The 18,215-nt window shown below is 49.2% G+C and overlaps 1 long non-coding RNA gene across 1 annotated transcript; it reads left to right on the plus strand.

The window, feature by feature from the left end:
• The first annotated feature begins 13,204 nt into the window (after positions 1-13,204).
• On the plus strand, positions 13,205-16,900 carry LOC117313556 (uncharacterized). The gene is made up of 3 exons (XR_004528043.2): positions 13,205-13,644; positions 14,840-15,027; positions 16,095-16,900. It is a non-coding gene; the product is annotated as an uncharacterized lncRNA (long non-coding RNA).
• The last annotated feature ends 1,315 nt before the right edge of the window (positions 16,901-18,215 follow it).

The following is an 18,215-nucleotide window of genomic DNA, read 5'->3' on the forward strand; positions in this document are numbered from 1 at the left end:
TTTACTATCAGAACAGTTGTCATTATATTTAATTCAATAAATTATTTTTAAAGTGAATGACAAAAAAAAAAGCCCAAGGTATAAAATAAATATCTGTGAGTCCAGACTGATATAAGTAAATGATTGAATAAATAAATAAACAAGGGAGACTAATCTCCTGCACAGAAGAACACCAGATAATTTGGGAAGAGGCTTCACCTGCCCTCACGTAGGAGGAGCTGAACTCAGCACCCCTTCAGTGTAGGCTTGTGACTTCTTCCAAAGAGGACACAAGGGAAGGAGGGACAAAAGTGGACTTCCCAGTGGAGACGCCTGGCAGCCACCACCACAGCCAGGTGATCAAGGTTCCCATCATCAGTGGTAAGCATGTTGACAGCAGGCACCCTTGATGTGATGTGACGAGAATGACACTTTGCTCTGTGGTCTTCCCCACAAGAGCCCATAAACACTAGTCTAGTCATGAGAAAAAAACAAAAAAACAAAACCCAAACCACCACGCAAACCCAAATGAGGGAACGGTCTACAAAAATACCTGACCAGCCCTCCTCATAACTGTCAAGATTATCAAAGACGAGGAAAATCTGAGAAACTGTTGCAGCCAAGAGCAGCCTAAGGTGACATGACAACGAAATGTCATGTGGTGTTCTGGCTGGGATCTCGGAACAGAAAAGGGACATTAGGTAAAAACTAAGGTAATCTGGATGAAGTATGAACTTTAGTTAATAGTCATGTACTTGTGACAAAAGTACCATCGCAATGTAAGATGTTAGCAATGGAGAAACTAGGTGTGGAATATATGAGAACTCCCTATGCTATCTTTGCAACTTCTCTGTAAATCTGAAACTACTCTAAAATCTAAAATTTATTTATGGGACTTCCCTGGAGGTCCAGTGGTTAAGACTCCACGCTTCCAATGCATGGAGCGTGGGTTTGATCCCTGGTCGGGGAACTGAGATCCCACATGCCATGTGCCGCGGCCAAAAAATAAATAAATTTGCAAATTTTTATTTAAAGAAAAAATATTAGAATGATGCTGGGGGGATGCAGGGAAGGACCAGGCTGAATGCCTTGGGGCCAGGAAGGATGTGCAGAAAGCAAGGGCATCGTGTTAAAAGCCTGGAGTACAATGATTTAGGCGGTTAGCCGGAGTCACAGAATGGGAGGGGGTGCAGCACAGAAGGTTCAGAGGCAAGGCCTTTATTCTCTGGCCCTGGAGACTCAGCCCGTGGGGTCTGATGGGGCTGGGGGTTGGGTATTCTGGAAACTTCTCTTCTGGGAGCCCTGAGACCTAGACCTGCTCCCACATCATCCAGTCTGTCTCCTCCTCTGTAAAATGATAATAAAAAGTTGTGATGCCAACTTCAGAGAGCTTGCGAGACTAAAAAGACATGTTTCAGTGAAAGTGGTCTGGAGACAGACAACGCTTTGCAAATAGGGTACAGAAGAGGCAGTGCTGGATGGAGCTGGGCCTTGCTCTCCCCCGACGACATCCCAGTACACACTTTACCCCCTGCTCTAAAAGCTTCTATCTACCTAGAACATGCCGCTCTAGATAGCTATCTTTAAAGGCGCCCATTCTGAGGAGCACTGTCATGTGGAACGCTAAAAACCTCAATGAGAAAGCATCCAACTGGGTTCTTTTCCCACAGACAGAAAAAGCATCAGTAAGAGAAGGACAGAGGAAGATTCAAGACAGACAAGAGGAGGACACAGACAGGAATGGGAGAGGGCCACGTGAAGACGGAGGCAGAGATTGGAAGGATGTGGCCACCAGCTGAAGGCCTCCTGCAGCCACCAGATGCTGGAAGAGGCCAGGAAGGAATCTCTCCTAGAGTCTACGGAGGGGGCGGCCCTGCTGACACCTTGAGTTTGAACTTCTGGAAGGAAGAAACTGAGGCAGTGCCTTGGGTAACTGGCCAAGGTCACCCAGTTGGCAGGTGGGATTAGCGGACCCGGTGTGCCTAGGTCAATAGCTTCACCACTAGGTGGCAGCCTTCCTATGACCCTGAAGTCAGATGACCCGGAGGGTGTGGAGTCTATCAGACAAGCAGCAGCAGTAAGTTGGCCCATGAACCCAAAGTGAGAGGAAGAAAATGTGTCACCTCAGCATTGTGGAGGGTCTTCCCCTTGGACAGAACTGTCCAGAGGAAGGCATGGTCCATCCACTGAATGGAATAGTATGCAGCCATTGAAAATGTGATTCTGAAGACCTGGGGCATCATGGGAAGTGATCCCATCACGAAGTGAAAAGGGCTCAATGCAGAATTGCCTCTGTGCTGGGTTCCCACAGCATAAGTGTCCCATACATGCACGTGTGTAGCAGGAGGTGCCTTAGAACAGTGAAAGCTGTGTGGGAGGAGGGTGACAGATGTTTTTCTTTCTGTTTCATTTTCTAGTCACACTTTGCCAAATGTGTAATAAAAATGCAAAAATGTAAAACTTGATTTCCTCTCCCCAAGTCAGAGCTAATGCCTCTAACCGCTCTTTACATCAGGACATTAGATGAGCCATTGTTCCATCCTGCCTGGGCTCCAATCATATTGTACTGCAGCCAGATAGATGGTCACGTGTCTGCAAATGAGGCACAGGGGTGACCCTGTACAGGGATGAGCCCCCAGGAGAAGGACTCATTTGGGAATACAGGTGGCATCCGGGAACTCTGTCAGTGGATAGCAGGTCTTCAGCCAATGGGAGCTCCAATCCGGGGAGGCACCAGATGACAAGGGCACCACGCTCTTGGGATGTGTGTCCAGCTCCTTTCTCTAGAAGCACTTCCCCCCAGTGCATCCCCGTGGCTATGTTGCAGTCTTGGTCAGGTGTGCTTGCCTTTGAGCCTGTCCAGGTTGATGGAACCAGGGGTGGTCGCCTGGTGCCAGGTTTGCCAAGCAGTGATCTTCCCCAGAATATGGGTTAAGAACTAGAACAGTGTTTCTTCAGGTACGTGGAGCCTGGGCGCTGTAACATGTGAGCTGGGGAGCTGTGCGGCCTCTTATGCCCATCGAAAGGACGCAAGAGGGGAATTCCTTAGTGATCCCGTGGTTAAGACTCCGTACTTCCAACGCACGGGACGAAGGTTCGATCCCTGGTCGGGGAGCTAAGATCCCACGTGCTGCGCGGCACGGCCAAAAAAAAAAAAAAAAAAAAGAGGACTAAAGAAATCAGAGAGTCTGCTGTGCAGAGCAACGGAGGTTGAGAGAAGATTGTGAGGCAGGTGCATGCAGGGCAAGAGAGGATCACAGACAAGAGACAGGATTCGGGACAACTTTACAGCTCTCGGTCCGTGCATCTTTTTCAGGTCCCATTACGTTCTTACCCTTGGGTTCTTCTGAAAGCCCCCTGCACCCTTAAGCCTTCCTCCCATATGCTGCTCAAAATCTGGACGCGTTTCCTAGAGCTGCTGTAACAAATTACCACAATCTGGGCGGTCTAAAACAACAGAAATGTATTCTTTCACAGTTCCGGAGGATAGAAGTTCGAAATCGAGGTGTTGGCAGGGTGGATTCCCTCCAGAAGTTCTGAGGGAGAATCTATTCCAGGCCTCTCTCTTATCCTCTGGGGGCTGCCTGCAACCCTTAGCATCCAACAGCTGGTACACGCATCACCCTAATCTCTACCCCTGTCTTCAAAGGGTATTCTCCCTACGCATCTGTGTCTTTGTCCGAATTTCCCTCTTCTTATAAAGACACCCTCGTCCAGCATGACCTCATCTTAACTCATTAGATCTGCAAAAACCTATTTCCAATTAAGGTCACATTCTGAGGTTCCAGGTGGGCATGAATTTTAGGAGGACAATAGTCCACCCAGGACAAAGTCTTTTGACTTAGGTTCTGTCATTTGAAACAAACAAATCCCAATTAATATAGAAATTGGTATCAGAAGGGGGGTGTTGAAAGAAACAGCTTTTCAAAGAAAGTATTGAAACTAGGTATCTTTTTAAAAAATTTTATTGAAGTGTAGTTGATTTAAAATGTTATGCTAATTTCTTCTGTACAGCAGAGACTCTAATATATATATATTATATATATATATAATATATATATTCTTTTTCATATTCTTTTCCGTTATGGTTTGTCACAGGATTTTTTTTAATAGATCTTTATTGGAGTATAATTGCTTCACAATACTGTGTTAGTTTCTGTTGCACAGCAAAGCGAATTAGCCATATGGATACAGGTCCCCATATCCCCTCCCTCTTGAGCCTCCCTCCCACCTTCCCTATCCCACCCCTCTAGGTCCCTATCCCACCCCTCTAGGTCGTCGCAAAGCACCGAGCTGATCTCCCTGTGTTATGCTGCCGCTTCCTATTAGCTCTCTATTTTACATTTGGTAGTGTATATATGTCAATGCTACTCTCACTTAGCCCCAGCTTCCCCTCCCCGCCCCATGTCCTCAAGGCCATTCTCTGTGTCTGCGACTTTATTCCTGCCCTGCCACTAGGTTCATCAGAACCATTTTTTTTAGATTCCATATATATGTGTTAGCATATGGTATTTGTTTTTCTCCTTCTGACTTACTTCACTCTGTATGACAGACTCTAGGTCCATCCACCTCACTACAAATAACTCAGTTTCATTTCTTTTTATGGCTGAGTAATATTCCATTGTATACATGTGTCACATCTTCTTTATCCATTCATCTGTCGATGGACACTTAGGTTGCTTCCATGTCCTGGCTATTGTAAATAGAGCTGCAATGAACATTGTGGTACATGACTCTTTTTGAATTATGGTTTTCTCAGGGTATATGCCCAGTAGTGGGATTGATGGGTCATATGGTAGTTCTAGTTTTAGTTTTTTAAGGAACCTCCATACTGCTCTCCATAGTGGCTGTATCAATTTACATTCCCACCAACAGTGCAAGAGGGCTCCCTTTTCACCACACCCTTTCCAGCATTTATTGTTTCTAGATTTTTTTATAATGGCCATTCTGACCAGCGTGAGGTGATATACCTCATTGTAGTTTTGATTTGCATTTCTCTAATAATTAGTAATGTTGAGCATCTTTTCATGTGCTTCTTGGCCATCTGTATGTCTTCCTTGGTGAAATGTCTATTTAGGTCTTCTGCCCATTTCTTAACTGGATTGCTTGTTTTTTTTGATATTGAGCTCCATGAGCTGTTTGTATATTTTGGAGATTAATCCTTTGTCTGTTGTTTCATCTGCAAATATTTTCTCCCATTCTGAGATTTGTCTCTTTGTCTTGCTTATGGTTTCCTTTGCTGTGCAAAAGATTTTAAGTTTAATTAAGTCCCATTTGTTTATTTTTGTTTTTATTTCCGTTACTCTAGGAGGTGGGTCAAAAAAGATCTTGCTGTGGTTTATGTCAAAGAGTGTTTTTCCTATGTTTTCTTCTAAGAGCTTTAGAGTGTCTGCTCTTACATTTAAGTCTTTAATCCATTTGGAGTTTATTTTTGTGTATGTTGTTAGGGAGTGTTCTAATTTCATTCTTTTACATGTAGCTGTCCAGTTTTCCCAGCACCACTTATTGAAGAGATTGTCTTTTCTGCACTGTATGTTCTTGCCTCCTTTGTTGTAAATTAGGTGCCCATATGTGTGTGGGTTTATCTCTGGGCATTCTATCTTGTACCATTGATCTATATTTCTGTTTTTGTCTTGATTACTGTAGCTTAGTGGTATGGTTTGAAGTCGGGGATCCTGATTTCTCCAACTCCGTTTTTCTTTCTCAAGATTGCCTTGGCTATTCGGGGTCTTTTGCATTTCCATACGAATTGTAAAATTTTTTGTTCTAATTCTGTGAAGAATGCCATTGGTAGTTTGATAGGGATTGCGTTGAATCTGTAGATTGCTTGGGGTAGTATGGTCATTTTCACAATATTGATTCTTCCAATCCAAGAACATGGTATATTTCTCCATCTATTTATGTCATCTTTGATTTCTTTCATCAGTGTTTTATGGTTTTCTGAGTACAAGTCTTTCGCCTCCTTAGGCAGGTTTATTCCTACGTATTTTATTCTTTTTGTTGCAGTGGTAAATGGGAGTGTTTCCTTAATTTCTCTTTCTTATTTCTCATTGTTGGTGTATAGGAATGCCAGCGATTTCTGTGCATTAATCTTGTATCCTGCAACTTTACCAAATTCACTGATTAGCTCTAGTAGTTTTCTGGTGGCATCTTTAGGATTCTCTATGTGTAGTATCATGTCATCAGCAAACAGTGACAGTTTTACTCTTCTTTTCCAATTTGTATTCCTTTTATTTCTTTTTCTACTCTGATTGCCGTGGCTAGGACTTCCAAAACTATGTTAAATAAGAGTGGTGAGAGTGGAATCCTTGTCTTGTTCCTGATCTTAGTGGAAATGCTTTCAGTTTTTCACCATTGAGTATGATGTTTGCTGTGGATTTGTCATATATGACCTGTATTATGTTGAGGTAGGTTCCCTCTATGCCCATTTTCTGGAGAGTTTTTATCATAAATCGCTGTTGAATTTTGTCAAAAGCTTTTTCTGCATCTATTGAGATGATCATATGGTCTTTATTCTTCAATTTGTTGATATGGTGTATCACATTGATTGATTTGTGTATATTGAAGAATCCTTGCATCCCTGGGATAAACCCCACTTGATCATGGTGTATGATCCTTTTAATGTGCTGTTGGATTCTGTTTGCTAGTATTTTGTTCAGGATTTTTGCATCTGTGTTCATCAGTGATATCAGTATATAATTTTCTTTTTTTGTGATATCTTTTTCTGGTTTTGGTATCAGGGTGATGGTGGCTTCGTAGAATGAATTTGGGAGTGTTCCTCCCTCTGCAATTTTTTGAAAGAGTTTGAGGAGGATTGGTGTTAACTCTTCTCTAAATGTTTGATAGAATTTTTGATAGAACCTGTGAAGCCATCTGGTCCTGAACTTCTGTTTGTTGGAAGATTTTTAATTACAGTTTCAATTTCATTACTTGTGATAGGTCTGTTTATATTTTCTAATTCTTCCTGGTTCAGTCTTGGAAAGTTGTACCTTTCCAAGAATTTGTCCATTTCTTCGTGGTTGTCCATTTTATTGACATATCGTTGTTTGTTGTAGTCTCTTATAATCCTTTGTATTTCTGCAGTGTCAGTTGTGATTTCTCCTTTTTCATTTCTAATTTTATTGATTTGCGTCCTCTCCCTTTTTTTTCTTGATGAGTCTGGCTAAGGGTTTATCAATTTTGTTTATCTTCTCAGAGAACCAGCTTTTAGTTTTATCATCTTTGCTATTGTTTTCTTCGTTTCTATTTCATTTTTTTCTGCTCTGATCTTTATGATTTCTTTCCTTCTACTAACTTTGGGTTTTCTTTGTTCTTCTTTCTCTAGTTGTTTTAAGTGTAGGGTTAGATTGTTTATTTGAGATTTTTCTTGTTTCTTGATGTGAGATTGTGTTGCACTAAACTTCCCTCTTAGAACTGCTTTTGCTGTGTCCCATAGGTTTTGGGTCGTCGTGTTTTTGTTGTCATTTGTTTCTATGTATTTTTAAATTTTTTCTTTGATTTCTTCAGTGATCTCTTGGTTATTTAGTAGTGCACTGTTTAGCCTCCATGTATTTGTGTTTTTTTACAGTTTTTTTCCTGTAATTGATTTCCAGTCTCATAGCGTTGTGGTCAGAAAAGATCCTTGATACGATTTCAATTTTCTTAAATTTACTGAGACTTGATTTGTGACCCAAGGTGTGATCTATCCTGGAGAATGTTCCATGTGCACTTGAGAAGAAAGTGTATTCTGCCACTTTTGGGTGGAATGTTCTATAAATATCAATTAGATCTATCTGGTCTATTGTATTTATTTATTTATTCTGTCTTATTTATTTTCTGTTTGGATGATATGTCCATTGGTGTAAGTGGGGTGTTAAAGTCCCCCACTATTATTGTGTTACTGTTGATTTCTCCTTTCATGGTTGTTAGCATTTGCCTTATGTATTGAGGTGCTCCTATGTTGGGTGCATAAACATTTATAATTGTTATAGCTTTTTCTTGGATTGGTTCCTTGGTCATTATGTAGTGTCCTTCCTTATCTCTTGTAACAGTCTTTATTTTAAAGTCTATTTTATCTGATACAAGTATTGCTACCCCAGCTTTCTTTTGATTTCCATTTGCATGGAATATCTTTTTCCATCCCCTTCACTTTCCGTCTGTATGTGTCTCTAGGTCTGAAGTGGGTCTCTTGTAGACAGCATATATATGGGTCTTGCTTTTGTATCCATTCAGCCACTCTGTGTCTTTTGGTTGGGGCATTTAATCCATTTACATTCAAGGTTATTATTGATATGTATGTTCCGATTACCATTTTCTTAATTGTTTTGGGTTTGTTTTTGTGGGTCTTTTTCTTCTCTTGTGTTTCCTGCTTAGAGAAGTTCCTTTAGCATTTGTTGCAAAGCTGGTTTGGTGGTGCTGAAGTCTCTTAGCTTTTGCTTGTCTGAAAAGCTTTTGATTTCTCCATTGAATATGAATGAGATCCTTGTTGCTGGGTAGAGTAATCTTGGTTGTAGGTTTTTCTCTTTCATCACTTTAAGTGTATCCTGCCACTCCCTTCTGGCTTGCAGAGTTTCCACTGAAAAATCAGCCGATAACCTTATGGGATTCCTTTGTATGTTATTTTGTGTTTTTCCCTTGCTGCTTTTAATATTTTTTCTTTGAAGTTAATTTTTGTTAGTTTGATTAATATGTGTCTTGGTGTGTTTCTCCTGGGGATTATCCTGTGGGACTCTCTGTGCTTCCTGGACTTGGGTGACTATTTCCTTCCCCATGTTATGAAACTTTTCAACTATAATCTCTTTAAATATTTTCTCAGACCCTTTCTTTTTCTCTTCTTCTTCTGGGACCCCTATCATTCGAATGTTGGTGTGTTTAGTGTTGTCCCAGAGTCTCTGAGATTGTCTTCAATTCTTTTCATTCTTTTTTCTTTATTCTGCTCCTCAGCAGTTATTTCTGCCATTTTGTCTTCCAGCTCACTTATTCGTTCTTCTCCCTCCGTTATTCTCTTATGGATTCCTTCTAGGGTGTTTTTCACTTCAGTTATTGTGTTGTTCATCTCTGTTTGTTTGTTCTTTAGTTCTTCTAGGTCTTTGTTAAACATTTCTTGTATTTTCTCAATCCATGCCTCCATTCTACTTCTGAGATTCTGGATCATCTTTACTATCATTCCTCTGAATTCTTTTTCAGGTAGATTGCCTATTTCCTCTTCGTTTATTTGGTCTTGTAGGTTTTTACCTTGCTCCTTCATCTGTGATGTAATTTTTTGCCGTCTCATTTTTTTTTGATGAGTTGAATTGTGTTCCTGTCTTACTGGTTGTTTGATCTGAGGCTTCCAACGCCAGGGTTTGTAGCCTATTGGGTAGAGCTGGATCTTGGTGCTGAAATGAGGAACTCCATGAGACCTCACTCCAATGAATATTCTTTGGAGTCTGAGGTTCTCTGTTAGTCCAGTGTTTCGGACTCAGAGCTCCCACCGCAGGAGCTTCGGCCAGACCCAGGGCTCGTGAACCAAGATCCCGCAAGCCGCTGGTTCACTCTGGGGCTCCTTCCGTCTCCTTGGGCGTCCGAGTCCCCCACCAGCGGCCAGCAGGTGCCCCAATTGTAGGGAGACACTAACTCCACGTCTTCCCACACCACCATCTTGACTCTGCCTGCAGGATACTTTTTGAAACATTTTTTTGGGGGCCATGCCTCACAGCTTGCGGGATCTTAGTTCCCCGACCGGGGATCAAACCCAGGCCCCCAGCAGTGGAAGCACAGAGTCCTAACCACTGGACTGCCAGGGAAGTTCCCTGTCACAGGATATTGAGTATTGAAACTAGGTGACCTGAGGTAGAGTGAGGGGCAGTGAGGGTTCCTTATCCTGGGACAGGACACCAGCAGGTCTAGGTACGTGGTAACAGATCAGTTAAATTACTTTCAATGGGACTTCCCCAGTGGTGCAGTGGTTAAGAATCTGCCTGCCAATGCAGGGGACATGGGTTCGAGCCCTGGTCTGGGAAGATCCCACATGCCTTGGAGCAACTAAGCCTGTGTGCCACAACTACTGAGCCTGTGCTCTAGAGCCTGAGAGCCACAACTACTGAGCCTGCACGTCACAACTACTGAGCCTGTGCTATAGAGCCCACGAGCCACAACTACTGAGCCCATGTGCTGCAACTACTGAAGCCCGCACGCCGTAGGGCCTGTGCTCCACAACAAGAGAAGCCACCACAATGAGAAGCCCACGCACTGCAACAAGGAGTTGCTCCCGCTCACCGCAACTAGAGAAAGCCCGTGCGCAGCAACAAAGACCTGACGCAGCCAAAAATAAATAAATACATAAATTTATTTGAAAAAATTACTTTCAATGGTCTCATGTGGCCCAGAACATGTACCAATCAAGGCTGATACTTCAGGAAACTTGGTAGCAAAAGGTCCAGGCTGCCAGTCTGTGCGTTACTTCTAGCTGTCTTCAGAAGGTGCTACAAGATGAGTTCAATTCTGTTCAGTTCTGTTCAGTTCTGCTCAAGATCAGGAAAAAGAAGGGCAAATATCTAAGTCTGTCAAGGGAAATGCTTTCCTCCTATAGCTGGTGACTACCCAGGGTCTGCTAATCATGCACCTGCTCTAAGCGGCAGCCACATTCTCTGTCTCACCCTGTTTCTAACGCTCAGGGAGCACTGAACAGAAAAGGCAGCGAGCTTAGCGGTTGGAATGGGGCTATCTGGGAAGAGCCACAGGAGTGGACAACCCTTAACCTCTGGTCTCTCTAAAGCCTCCTTTTGTCAAGTGGCCAGAGGGCAGGCAGGGGTAACATCCCAAGAGAATTTAGAGAAAAAGTCTTCTTTCCACCCCAAGTCAGATGATGATTCCTCTTCTCATCTTCAGGCTAAAAGAAGAAACTGGCCACCATGCTTGCTGCTAAGAAACCCCAGCCCTGGGGCACGGCCCAGCCTAAGGCTGAGTATTGAACTGGGCAGGATTTCATGGAATTGGATATTAGTAAATGACGCGACCCAAAGTAAAATTGACAGGCAACCAACTAGGGTTTTATGGGGGTTGAAACTCCAGGAAACCCTAAAACTTGGAAGTTGGGGCTTGTGATGTCTTACCCTCTGGGCGTTTCCCAGGCCCAAGTACTGGCACCAACAAGAAGCAGGCTGCCGGGGCAGCTGCATCCTCTTCTAGAAAAAGCCTTCCCAAGAACCTCTCAAGGGCAGGCCTGAAAGACTCTAGACAAGGGGTCTCTTCCCGGTGGGCAGAACCTGGGGCAGCCACACTTGCCAACAGAGGAGCCGAGGTAGGTAACCAGCAGAGCAAACCCCACGTGATAGCTTATTCCTAAAGTTTCATTTACTGTGCCCGTCTAGAAGGCCATGCTGTGTGCTCTGTATGGAGTTTCCCTTTTTTGCTCTACAGATCAAGTACGGTAGGGGAGGTTAAATTGATCATTTAGTCTATCAATCGAGGGGGATCCTGAGGGGCCACCGCAGAGGAGATTCCGCAGAAATAGAGGGGGGTGGGGATCAGCTGGAGACGGCAGCTCTGAGGACGGAGCCCTGGGTGCAATGGTTTGACAGGGCTTGGATTGCCTCGCATTTGGCGTGGGGGGCGAAGCATCTGTGGTTGAGTTTGTGGTGTCAAGGTTAAGCAAGGGCAACTGGAACGGAGATGTCTGGGGAAAGCCGAAGGAGAACAGCAAGGCTGTGGGTACTGGGCAGGACAGACCGCCTATCCAGCCCCCTTTTCTGGTCACCCTCCCTTGTGTGGTCATGAGGACAGGCAACTCGGAACAGAAACTTGACCACTAGCCATAGCTCTCTGGGCCAGAAGGAAGACCTTGATCCAAGAGAGGAGAGTCAACTCCTTCTCCAGAAATGGGCTTGGGACCTGGACATGGTTCTCTTTGGGTGAAGGGATCCAGGATCCATTAGCTTGGCAGGTGCGATGCAGGTGGGCAAATGGGAATGAGCCAGCAGCGCTGAGAGAGTGTCCAGGGCTGTCTGGTCCCATCACCCCAAAGCTGGGCTGCGTCTCTGGGTCCCATGGGCACATCCTATACATCGGCCGTGGAGTCCCCTTTCCTCTTGGAGCTAACAGCGCTGATTTCTGATTCTCGGAACCACACATATGGTGGGACAGCGACCTATACTGGGGTATCCGGTGAGGCTGAGGTTCGAGAACACAGTAGACGTGGGGAACCAAGGGAGCCGACACAGCTAGCCCCCCAGGGCTGCGGGCTGCCCTCCATGCTGTACCATGAGCTGTGACTTGCGGCTCCAGAGCAACCCGGGCTCTCTCTCTGACTCTGGGCCTTTGCTCGTGCTGTTCCCCTTGCCTGGAGCACCCTTCCCCGCTCCCCCTTCTGCCCCTACCCCATACTTTATTTGCCTGGCTACTCAGCACAGGTGTTACCCACCTGGCTCCCTTGCCCAGAGCGGGTCCCCATCTTTACTCCAGGCTGTGCCGTCCCCACTGCAGACTTGGTCTGCTCGACCGTGACTGCCTGTGTGCTCAGCTGCTCCCTGGGGTCAGGGGCTCTGCACGGACCTGGCCTGGCTCCCCGGCCCTGAGCTCCGTGTCGGGCACCAGAGACTGTTGCAAGTGAGTCTGTAGAAATGCTGAATGAATCGGGTGAATGAATGGCACAGTCACGGCCGGACAAGTCAGGCTTTGCCCAGGAGAAGGGTCAGGGGACTGTAGCCAAGGGAGAGGAAAGTTCTGGTCCCAGCCAGTATGGAAACAGCTCTTTCATTTCCTTCCAGCAGGAACCTGACACCCAGTGACACTGAAACTGGAGGCTCGGAGGCCTAACAGCCTCAGGGAGGCAGGGAGGCTGGACTCACCTTTCAGAGTGGCCCCTCCACCCCTCATATCACCAGAGATGTGGCTTCAGCCTGGTTCAGTCCATCCCTAGGTCCTGCCCCTAGCGTAGGAACAAATGCTGTTTCCCATTTGAGGATGAGGACGTAGGAATCCCTGCTCCTCCCATCAGGCGGGCTCCTAGCCTCCCCCCACCAGCCTCCCAGGTTCTAGCATCCTGTCTACGCTGAGCAGCAGCCCACGGAGTCCAGAGCTTGTAGCTGGGGGGCAGGGCATGCCCGCGCACCCCTCTCTCTGGCTTCCCCAGGTTGCCTTCCCAGGCAGGCCTCCGCCTTCACCCCACCACCCACCAGCTCGCCCTGATGAAAGAGCAATGGTGCAAAATTCGTTGGGGAGAAAAACAGGAAGTGGAGCTGGAGAGCAAGGCTGCAGAAGCACTACCCAGCGGAGACCGTGGCAGCCCCCTTCCACCTGCAGTCTTACAGGAAAGTGGTGAGCGGGCAGCCCCGCCTGAGCATGGGAGTGCGGTGGGGAGAATCCAGAAAGAACCCTTTGCCCAGGAGGGGCTTTTCTTTAGACCAAACATCACACCTGCATCCCGCATTTTACATCTTCTCTCACTTTTTTTTTTTTTTTTGCAGTACGCGGGCCTCTCACTGCTGTGGCCTCTCCCGTTGCGGAGCACAGGCTCCGGACGCGCAGGCTCAGCGGCCATGGCTCACGGGCCCAGCCGCGGAATGTGGGATCCTCCCGGACCGGGGCAGGAACCCACGTCCCCTGCATCGGCAGGCGGACTCTCAACCACTGCGCCACCAGGGAAGCCCCTTCTCTCACCTTCTGATAACAACTCCTCAAGGATGGTAACTTTACCCCATTTTGCAGGTAAGCAAAGAAACCCAGAGAAGTTAAGTGACTTGGTGGAGGCCACACAGCCTTTCCCACGGCTGGGTCATGGCTCCTTGATTCTTTCTCAGACTTCGATTTCTATTTGTGGTGTGTTTTTGTTCTGGGCCTGTGAGTGCGCAGTGGGTGAGGGGAGGATGGGAGGGGAGGGCCGTTTCTGGCTCCTGCATCTCAGCACATCTGAGCTGGTGGGAAGAATGGGGGCGGGGCCGGCAGCTGAGGGCAACCCTTGAGGTTCTGGTTCCTGGAATGTGTGAGCTGGGAGGACCAGGAGAGGAGAAGGGGGGCATCAGGGAGGGGAAGGCACCCAGATGACAGCCTCAGAGGGAGGGCACCGCCCCCCCCAATCCAAAATCAGGTGTTTATGACCTCAACGGGCCCACGGTCCAAAGGACTCAGAACTTCAGGTGAGGTCAGAGCTCGCTTTCCCTCGCAGGCCTGGAACTTGGGGTAGCCCCAATTCTTTCTCTCTCTCTATGTGTCTGAGAAGCATCATCAGAACGGGGCCCCAGGGAAAAGAGGCGGGACTCCAGGTGGCCTGAGCAGCGAGGTGATGGGGTGGGGAGGGTACCCCGCAAAGGCCGCTCCCCATCCGGGCCCGAGGCCTCACCTTGACCCCAGCTCTCCCCGACCCCAGGGTCGTGAAGCCCACCTCACCCTGCTTGCCCTGCCCCAGGACAGACCCCGGCGGGCAAACGGGGGCTTCTGGGGACCCTCCCCACTGAGTCCCCACCCCCAAGCCTCTCGCTGGCCTGGCCCCCCCGAGACCTTGACCCCCGGGGCCTCCCCTGTGCTTTAGCCCCCTGTGCCGCACCCACCTGCTTCCTGGCCACCCCCCTACCTCCAGCTGCTGCTGGGCTTCCCCCCAACATTCCACAGAGCTCTCCCGCCCCTGCGGAAGGCGCTGCTGCCCCGCGGTCCCTGAGGTGGGGACCGTGGCGTCGTGCTGTGGCCTTCGCTCGCTGCCACACGCCACCGAGCGACCTCTGCCGCGACAGGGGCCCCTTTCCCAGAAGCGTCTGTGGCTGTGAGACCACACGGAGCCGTGTGCTGTCCCCGTGAGCAAGCAAGACAGGCTCCCGCCCTCAGCATCAAAGGCGGTCCCTCCACCCCCGGCCCCTGGGGGTAGCTGCCCCCCTCAGCAGCACCCAGGGGCCTCCTTTCCTCTGTGCAGGGGCCTCGGCCTCCGGTCCCCAGCCACTCCCATGTGAGAGGATGCTGTGAGAATGGGCTAGTACAGGAGCGTGCTTAGAACAGCGCCTGGCCTTCAGGGAGAGCGCAGCAGACGTTTATCATCATCATCCTCTATTTACTCCTCACAACAAGCCCCTGAAGTCTCAGCATTATGCTCCTGTTTAACAGGTGGGAAAACCGAGGCAGAGAGCGGGGAAGCCACGTGCGGCACGAAGGGGCTGATCAGGGGTTTGAGCCTAAGTCTGTTGGAAGCTGTGCTCGCAGTCACTGTACCTGGGGTTTTCCAGCCTCCCCTGGCTTAGGGGCCAGCTCTGGATGCGCACACGCTGCACACACACTGCACACACACACAGCACACACCCCAGCTTTGGATGTACACACACTGCACACACACACTGCACCCAAACACACACACTCCTGTGCCGCTCCCACCCCCACAGGAGGGCTGGATGGGATGCGAGGCTGCACCCCGACAAAGAGGCTAAGGTGGAGCCCGGAGCGGAGCCCTCCGGCTGCCCACCGCCTTCTCCCCCGGCTCCCGCTGCCCCAGCCTCTGGGCCTCCTGTTTGGGCTTCAGGGGAGCACGGGCGCCACCTCGTGGCAATTTTGGGTTAACGCCACCTCTGTCCCAGCCGCGCCTCGCTGCGCTCAGCCCCCGCTCCCTGCGGCCGGTCGGGTTAAGTGCGTGGTGATTCTGCTAAGCTAATAAATTATAAGACAGGGAATTCACCTTCCTTTCTACCCAGCTCCCTCCAGGGATGGGAAAATGAGCAACCCCTGTGTTGCTGTGCCTGGGCTGCTGGTGGTTTGGGGCAGATACTGTGCGCCCCAGTATATTGTGTACTTCCCCAAACTTCTTGTTCTTTTCTCAATTCCTGTGCGCAAGGGGCAGGTTATTCCAGAGGCGCTTTCCCGGCTTAGCTTGGAGCCGGCGGCTCAGCCCAGCTCTTGCCTCTTCCCGTTGCTCAGCTCCCGTGCCTGGGGCGCCCGGCTGCAGCTCCTTCCTGGGCTTTCCTCCCAAGCTCCCCGCTGATTCTGCAGCAGCCTGGTGGCCTCTCTACCTGGGCACGCGCAGTCACCTCCAAGGAATCTGCCCCCAGCCCGACTTCCCATCAACCTGCCCTCATCCTGCATTCCCTTCCTGCTTTGGTGAAAGTTGTCCCACCCTTACCGCCCCGCAGTGGCCTAAGCAGAAACCTGCCTCACCGTCCACTTCTCTCCTCTGCCACATGCAGGTGTCACCGTCGAGGGCCAGGGGGCTACAGGTTTCACTCACTCATTCGACACGTTGTCAGATGCCACCAAACACGGTCCTACGTCCTGAGGATACAGGGTGATCAACGAACGTCCCCACCCTTGAGGACATTCAAAGGGTGGGCGGTTTGGGGGGAGGGGAGGGGCAGATGTTACAGGAAAAAACAATACCTTGCAAGGCAGTATGCGCTATGCAGAAGAAAGCAGGGTATGGGGCCGCCATCGCCAGACCCCCAGGTGCCCTCCTCACCCTGCTTGGGCTCCAAACCACACATCAGGAGGCTGCTGCCCTGCCCGGCCTCCCTGCCTCACCGTGGAGCTCCCCAGCCTCTGGGATTGGGGAGGGGAGGAATGTGAAGCTGGAGGCACAGCAGCCGGCTCCCACCTCCCCCTGGCCCAGGCCTCTTGGCTGAAGCTGGTTTGAGCCAGTTTCTTTCACTTTATCACCTGGAACATTTCACTGGAAACTTCTAAATGCAGCTCTTTTTAAAAAAATAGATTTATTTATTTACTTTGGCTGCGTTGGGTCTTCGTTTTTGCGTGCGGGCTTTCTCTAGTTGCGGCGAGCGGGGGCTTCTCTTGTTGCGGAGCACGGGCTTGTCATTGCAGTGGCTTCTCTTGTTGCGGAGCACGGGCTCTAGGCGCACGGGCTTCAGTAGTTGGGTCACGCGGGCTCGGTAGTCGTGGCTCGGGGACTCTAGAGCACAGGCTCAGTAGTTGTGGCACACGGGCTTAGTTGCTCTGCGGCATGTGGGATCTTCCCGGACCTGGGCTCGAACCCGTGTCCCCTGCATCAGCAGGCGGATTCTTAACCACTGCGCCACCAGGGAAGCCCATAACTGCAGCTTCTTTCCTCTAACCCGTGTTCCCTCCTGTCCCAGCCAGATCCTATTTCCAGAAGACTTCATTGCTCTACAGGCTAACTAGGCAAAGACAAAGGTCTGGAAAGTTCCAGGGTCCTGAGCGGGAGTGATCATAACCAGTGCTTCCCAAGTACCAGGCACTGTTCTAAACAATCCTCACCCAGTTAACTCACTCAGGTCTCACAATGGTCCTTCACGCAGCCTCTACTGGGATTTTCACAGCACAGGGGAAGGTGTGGGGGGGGGGCAGACAGGGGGCTAAGGTGATGGACAGGCCGGGATCCAGACGCCCTGGGCCTGACTTGGTCCAGAAGCTGAAGGGCCCCATGTTGCTGGATGGCACAGGAGGACAGCTGCTGGCAGGATCCGTGTGTAACGTGCAAAGGGGAAACTAAGAATTTCCAGATGACTTTTCAAGCAGAGCATTAAACCGAGCATCAGGCCTCTGATCACACTGGTCGGACTCCCAGGAAGAGGGCGTGGTGGTAAAAAGAGACAGGAGGACCTTGGCTCAGGCCCTTAAGAAAGGGAGATCCAGGGTGGGTTGTCGTAGGTGATGCTTGTGCTGCTGCCTTTGCCTTCCCACGGGGACCCCCCCCCAGCCTTCCAGGGGCCCCTTGTTGAGACTAGAAAGGTCCTCTGGGTCCTGGACCCAGAAAGCAGGGGCAGGGGTGCAGCCCCACACGAGAGAGGGGGCGTTAGGTGTTTCCCGCTGCCTTTGACATGATCCCTCCTCCCTGTCCAAATCCCCTTCTCTGAACTCAAAATCACCAGAAGCCAGGGGGAGTCTGGTATCAGGACCAACAGCTTCCTCCCACCCACCCCTTCTCCCAACCCTAGGTCATTGGGGAGGGACATTTAAAATGTGCAGGGGAAACTAAAGATCCCGCAAGCGGCAACGAAGACCTCTTGTGTCCCTGCATGCCGCAACGAAGACCCGGCACAACCAAGTACATACATACATAGGGGCTTCCCTGGTGGCGCAGTGGTTAAGAATCCGCCTGCCCATGCAGGGGACATGGGTTCGAGCCCTGGTCCGGGAAGATCCCACATGCTGCAGAGCAACTAACGACTACTGAAGTCCTCGGGCTCAAGGGCCCGCCTGCCGCAACTACTGAGCCCGCGTGCCGCAACTACTGAAGCCTGCACGCCTAGAGCTCGTGCTCTGCAATAAGAGAAGCCACCGCAATGAGAAAACCCGTGAGCGGCAACGAAGACCCAACGCGGCCATAAATAAAT

This window comes from Tursiops truncatus, chromosome 1, assembly GCF_011762595.2.
Source record: "Tursiops truncatus isolate mTurTru1 chromosome 1, mTurTru1.mat.Y, whole genome shotgun sequence".
Taxonomy (NCBI): Eukaryota; Metazoa; Chordata; class Mammalia; order Artiodactyla; family Delphinidae; genus Tursiops; species Tursiops truncatus.